Source organism: Octodon degus, unplaced genomic scaffold (genome assembly GCF_000260255.1).
Source record: "Octodon degus isolate 3935 unplaced genomic scaffold, OctDeg1.0 scaffold00292, whole genome shotgun sequence".
NCBI classification, from domain to species: Eukaryota; Metazoa; Chordata; class Mammalia; order Rodentia; family Octodontidae; genus Octodon; species Octodon degus.
Window position 1 is genome coordinate 1,491,330 of NW_004524868.1, and position 6,939 is coordinate 1,498,268.

Here is a 6,939-nt window from a genome sequence, read left to right on the forward strand (position 1 = left end):
TTTTGAAAAGTAACTGCAAAAACAAGTAATGAATCTTAGAAAACTTTCATCATTTCCTGAATAATTTTAATTTGTATTTTTCTTTTTCTTTTCCTTTCATTAATTTTATTGAGAGTCAAATAGCGATGAGACAGTTTCAAAACCAATTCGTAGCATAGCTTAAATAATTAATACATTATATATTGTTGTCTTCATAGTGGCTACTCATAGTAGTTTCCTGAATATCTTTTACACTAATATACACTTTACTTTTGAACAAGATATATGAAAGATAGTAAATATAATAAAGATAATGTTTTAAAAATAGTACAGTTAGAGGATCAGTCAAATCCCTCAGTAGATTAAAATGCCTGCAATAGGCACAGGGGCCAGGGATTCGATTCCAGTCCTGCCATGCCAGTCTTGACCCCAGGGTGCACTCAGAGCAATTAAGACTGGGTGTAGTGGAGCACACTTGTAATCCCAGCTCTTGGGAGACTGTAAAGAGTCAGATCCCTATGACTCCAATCTAGTAGTGTGACCCTGAACACCCTGTAGACCCTTCCCCGAAATACATAAAAATTATACAGTTAGGATGTAAATGTGGATATCTTCATTATATGTGCATGCAAATAATTGAATTTTTCAATTAGTCACTCATACATTTTATGCAGAATAATTGCAATATTTCACTTGACCTGTCCAACAGCTACTGAAAATATGTTATAAAAGTTTGGGAAGGTAAAATCTGCAATAAGTTTAGTCACTTAGAGAGCTTTGCAGTTGGGTAAGTTAGAGTAATTAGACATCTAAACAAGTACCAAGTAAGGTGCTAAAACATAAAATAATACCAAGGCCAATATAATACACTAGAATGAGATGAATAACAGAAATTGCAATTTAATAGGGAATGAGGATGTGTAGAGTGTTTTATAGGGAAAGGGGAGAGAGAAGTTTTGCCAAAAGGAAGAGGACAAGAGATGAAAGGAGGAGGAAGGAAGAGAGGGGAAGTGATTAAAATGAATTAAGATATATTATGCACGTGCACTTCTTTATATGAGGGATGTGAACATCATTTATTGCAAAAATAAACAATAAAAATAATAGCTAATTTAAAAGAGAAAAACTAGACCATTGAAGTGAAGTATAAACCTATGATCAAATAAATTTTATATGTTATAAAATTTGGCTATGATTTCAAGAGGTTCATGTGTTCCCCATACAACTCACCAACCCCATTCACTTTGCATCAGACTTCTAGGTTTTAGGAAAGAATAAATAAAATATTTTATGAAATAGTTTTGGAACAAATGTGGGTAACTTTTTATGTTTTTTTTTATTATGTTGCTATTTCTCTTTTTTTTGGTACCAGGGATAAAACTCAGGACCTACTGCTTGTTAGGTAGCTACTTAAGCCACTGAGCTATGTCCCCCACTTCTTCTCTATTTTTTTTTTCGGAACCGGGGATTAAACTCAGACACTTGCCCTTGCCAGGGAAGCGCTTATTCCACTGAGCCATCTCCCCGGCCCCTTCTTCTCTATTTTTGATCATCCTCCTGAATGTAAGCACTGCATTCAGTATGACTTTTCATATTTTTATGCTATCCAAGTAAAGATCTTTGCACCTAACAGGAGGCAAGAGTGTGATCTTTTGGAGAAGATAACATGAACCTACCAATTGAGATTTCTCTCATTCAAAATACTGTGTACAAGGACGGCATATTCCAAAGTCAGTGGAGGTCAGTACTCCTCATTCTTACAAAGAATAACACTGGTCAGTGAAAGGTTGAATATTCACTCTGAATAACATTGTTCACAACAGATATACATTAAAATTTTGCAATCACTAAGAAGAAAATTTTCTCATTTATTTGAGGAATAAATTAAAGATGAGATAATTGCATATGTGGTTGCTCCAAAGAAGGCACTATATGGCACCCAGCTCAATATCATCATAGCCAGTTTCTTCTTCTCTCAAGGCCACTGGAGACACTGTCTCTTCCATGAAAGAAAGGGAAGCTTCTTGGGAGTCTGAAGAGAGTTGCCTGAAACAGTAAAGGAGAGTGCAGGTTTGAGAGATGACAGAAAAATGGTGCATAATGTGCCTGCAGAAGGAAAGACTAGTGTATAAATGACTACTAGATATCTGTGCAGAGACCAGATTTGTCTGAAAGGCAAGAGAGACCTGCCTCATACTGGCCCTTTTTTATAAGGGTAATCATTTGAGACTGGGTCTTGCTATTAAACTCAAGCTGACCTTTAACTCACTAAGTAGCCCAGGCAAGCCTTGAACTCACAGTAAGCCTACTGTGTCTGCCTGCCTAGGGATGCAACTACAAGTGTACACCACCAAAGCACATGTCATTCTTCATATTCTCTCTTTTGTATAGAACTTCATCTTGATCTAAGTAATGGGAAAGAGGAGTGACAGTAATAACAAGGCTGGGGATATTGACTTCAGTGTTCTTTTACACACTAGGCTGGTATGATTCCTTCAGGAATGGAGCAGGAGATGGCCCCTCATGACTTCTTAGTATATCAATAGTAGAACACACTTGATCTCAAAGTATTCATGAAAACAATTGGAGTGCCCCTGCAAATGCTAAAAGAGAACACTTCAACCTAATCCCATGATATCTTGCTCCTTATGGATGCCTTCTCATGTTGAGCACAATGCCTGGCCTTATATGTCAATTGAAATAATGAAGGGAATTCATCTCTTCATCCAAGTGAAGAAATTTTATGATAATCAAATTAAAGTCATTTCATACTGGACATTAATTGTGCCCAACATTAACTTCATAATGTTGTCATATGGCTTCTTAAACACAATACTTAGAGCTCATAGATGTGATTTACCTTACTGCTAAATAAGTTACAATTGTCTCACAATTTAAAAGGGCCCCTATGCATTGCCGTGGGGAATTAAAACAGAGCAAAAACACTACTTTTGTGCAACTTATGATACATCAAAATGCCCTCCTACTCCATACAAAATACTTGAGAAACCCAGCTGACAGTTGTATTGCAGTTTTGGTTGCTTCTGTCTCTTAAAGGCTGGTCACTCCATGTATAGCTGGTCAAAATGATGCATTTTGTAGGAACAATCAGACACCCAAGTACTCTACATTTTTTGCTTATCATTCTATGAAACCTGCCTTCCTGAGCCTGTGGGGACTTATAGTCAAGTAACAATATTTATTTGACATAAAATAAATGTGCCTACACATCCTGCGTGTCATTTCAAAATTTCTGTTTTAAATTGCAGTACAACGTGTCTACATCTAATGTGTGGTGTGCATAATACAGAGAATACAATGTTTGTTCTTTAAGAAAGGATATAGGGGGCCAGGGAGATGGCTCAGTGGAATAAGTGCTTCCCTGGAAAGCAAAGGGTCTGAGTTCAATCCCCGATTCTGCAGAAAAAGAAAGAGAGAGAGAGAGAGAGAGAGAGAGAGAGAGAGAGAGAGAGAGAGAGAGAGAGAAAGGATATAATAACTACAACATGGGATAGAGTGGAGTAGATACCACTTAGGTATGCAAGGCTATATCAATTCTTATAGCAAAGGAATAATTATGATCAATGAGTCCAAAATAATCTTGCACATGAAAGTAACTGAATATGAGAAAGAACTGTCCAGCCATCTGTCTGAAAATACCTGGCAACTTCTCTTCCTTCTGGAACGAAGTTCCTCTCATTCCTCCCAAGGAAAGAAAGAATTTGAGGAAAAAGTATCTCTTCAACATCATCATAACCACTGCCTGTGGGATCAACGTGGTGCCCTGGAGGTTCTGAAAACAAAGATAAGGTGGAAAAGAAATTTATGTGTTGGATGAGGCCTTAAGCCTTACCTAATGTGGAAATTATAAGTTAGGCAACATTCCAAGTTTGTCCCAAAGTTTCACATCTGATATAAGTATTATTAGAAATTCTGTAAATCTTCTAAAAATTACAATGTATTAAAATCAACAGTAATAACTGAAATGTCCTCTCATACTGGGAAAAAGCAAAATTTCATTATCGTATGAATTTTAGGTGCTACTTCCAGGCATATAGCACATGATTGGGTGGGATCAATACAAATCACTGAGTGAGGCACAATGAATAGGGACAGAAAGAATTCTGGTTACCATGTGCTCTCCAAGGCAGTGAGAGACACAGTGCTGCAAGGAGATGAAAACTTGAGCATCTATCACTCAGACACACATACTAACCAGCCAAATCCTGGGAAGTATAACTTATAACACCCACTAGTACTGTGCACCCTTAGCATCCTATGTCCTCAGAACCCTCCTGGTTATGTCCACTCCTAAGAGCTGTCCATCTTTACCATTTGGAGAATATTTAGGGTGGTTATTTCTTTGTCTGGGTTGCTTCATCGAGAAAAATCTCCTGGTAAGTAATAAGGATGAGGACCTTCATTTCGTGTATTTGAAAGATTAGCAAATATTTTACTCTCAATTTTATTTTTCAATAATAATAACACATCTTAGGCATGCTTGTGACCAAATATACATATCTTTTGAAATGAGCAGTAATTGCCCTATTTCTTTCCCTGAGTTCTTAGAGTGAGCAGATAGGAAAAAAATCGTGGATCAGAGAAAAATGGTGTTTCCCATCATAATCACAGGAGGACCTTCTCCTCAAAGACATTCCTCCTCTTAAACCCCATCAGTCAAGAGAGAATATGGATCTGCTACCTGGGGCAGATTCATGATCTCCATCCTGCACATTTTCTTCTGTGTAATAGAGAAGCTTTGACTGTGAGTCATCAGGAACAGTTCCTTGTACAAGAAAAACCAAGTCAGGGATGAGATAGTTCAGCGGTCTAAGTGCCTGCCTGCCAAACAAAAGGATGTGAGTTCAATCTGCAGTACTGGAAATGCCAGGCCCCAGAACCCTGGGTACACAGTGCTGGCCACTGAAACCAGGCATGGTGGTACATGCCTATAGTCTCAGTGCTGGGGAGGCTAAACAAGAGGATATCTACTAGTCTGAGCTGCATAGCAAGACCCTGTACCAAATAAATAAATAATTAAATAAATATATATTTTTAATGAAACAGATAGGAAGATTGCGGTATGATAGTTCAGAGAAAATCTTAAAGCATTATACTTACAGATAATAGACTTAAAGTTCCTGACTTAGTAAGAGGCTGACGGTATGCTGTGATTTAGTTTTCAACTATTATTCAGTACTTTGTGTATCTACAGCTATGCCCTCAGTTTTGTGCTGTATGAATGTGTTAGAAACTTCAAACAAGGTTAGTGGAAGGTTCTAGGTCACTGGGGACACACCTTCATGAGGAGGTGCACCTTTGACCTCTTGTTGCCCTGTTTGCTTCATGGAAATCATAAGGTGAAACCCTTGTCCCACTATATGACCCACAGCAATGAGGTCATGTGGTTGTGTACTAAAACCTGCAAAGTTGTGAGAAAAGATTAAATTTTTGTCCTTGTAATTTGATTGTCTCATGCTTCTATTGCAGTAATGGAAAGATAATTAATATTTAAGGGATGGCATCTAGCGTAATTCCCTATTCACTTTTAGAAATAAAAGAAACTGAGGCAGAATTCAAGTAACTCTTGCCTGAAGTATTTACATAGAATCAGCCTTGCCTAAGTTACCGCATTCCTCACTCTTTCCCCTGCCCTGTCAGAAACTTCACAAGTGATATATGAGATAAGGACGGGATAGTACCCATTTAGGGCAACAAGATACAATTTGCCCATGCTTAGCCATAAATCTTTCCGCTTAAGTTCTCACACCTATAGGACAGAGGAACATCACATTCCTGCCCTGACCCTGCACCTATATGACATAAGGTGAATTATAAGAAATTATAATTACAAAGAATTATAATTACAAAGAAATTATAAAAGCAGGTAGGGAACAGAGAACTGGGCCTTTTGTGTCTTCCCTGATGGGGTAGGGAGCACATAGGTCACTAGCTAACTAATAAAAAGTTCTGGAATTCCTTTCATTTTGGTCTTCCATGGGCAGTACGTTCAATCCCAGCCTTTACATTTGGGGTTTCATCTGGGATCCTGGCGGGCAAGATGTTCTTGCGAAGGACCACCTGACCTCCATGCCTGTCAAACACTTATAGGTGGTTATTTTCACCACAAGCTGATTTCAGCTAACTTTCTCAAAGGGGCTGAAGAAATGGAATGTTGTAATGTTGAAAGGAGTAACAGAACCTACTCCGACCTACGCAAGATTTGATTGGCTTTTGTTCTTCTCTCAAGGCTGTTATTGCTGGGCCTGTCCACATCTGGAAGTTGTGTCAGTCTATCTCAGATGAGTATAACTGAGATGCTATTGACACATTGTTTCTCTCATTGAGAGAGTTTGTTTTCTCATAGATAAATATTCTTGGATCCATTTTCTCGTGAGCTGGAGACCCCGCGGCAGTAACCCAGCATTTGTTTTGACTTGAAATCCAGTGGAGAGTTTAAATTAGTAAATAAAAGATGTCAGAGAAATAGAAAAGAAAAGGAAACCAAATTCTGTCCCAGAAGTGTTGTTGTCCATTTGTTTGACTGTCTCAATTATTTATTTTCTGTCCCCAGTGCGCCTGCATCACCAGCTGCACTCATGCCAAGAGATAACCACCAAGTCCGTAGCTTGGACTGAAGCAGTGGTATTAGTTCTTTTCTTCTTTCCCTTCTTGCCTCTTGTGACAGTCAGCCTGAAGATGCAGAAGGGCACAAACTTAGCCGTTGCAGTTATTGCTGCTGTTTGTGTGTTTGCGGTACCAGGGATTGAATTCAGGACCTTTAGCTTGCCAGGCAAGTGCTTATTCTACTGAGCTATCTCCATGGTCCCTTGAGCTTTAAAAATAGACTTTAAAGCATAATTTCTCCTGAATTACCAGCTGGTTTAAGTGATGTCAAAATTAGTATATAAAAATCATTAAATTAGGGAGAGATTATTGGACAGGACACTTGATTGGTAG

The 6,939-nt window shown here is 38.3% G+C and overlaps 1 pseudogene; it reads right to left on the bottom strand.

The window, feature by feature from the left end:
• Positions 1 to 1,827: 1,827 nt before the first annotated feature.
• The window catches only part of LOC105740889, a 145,375-nt pseudogene continuing 140,263 nt past the window's right edge, over positions 1,828 to 6,939 (bottom strand).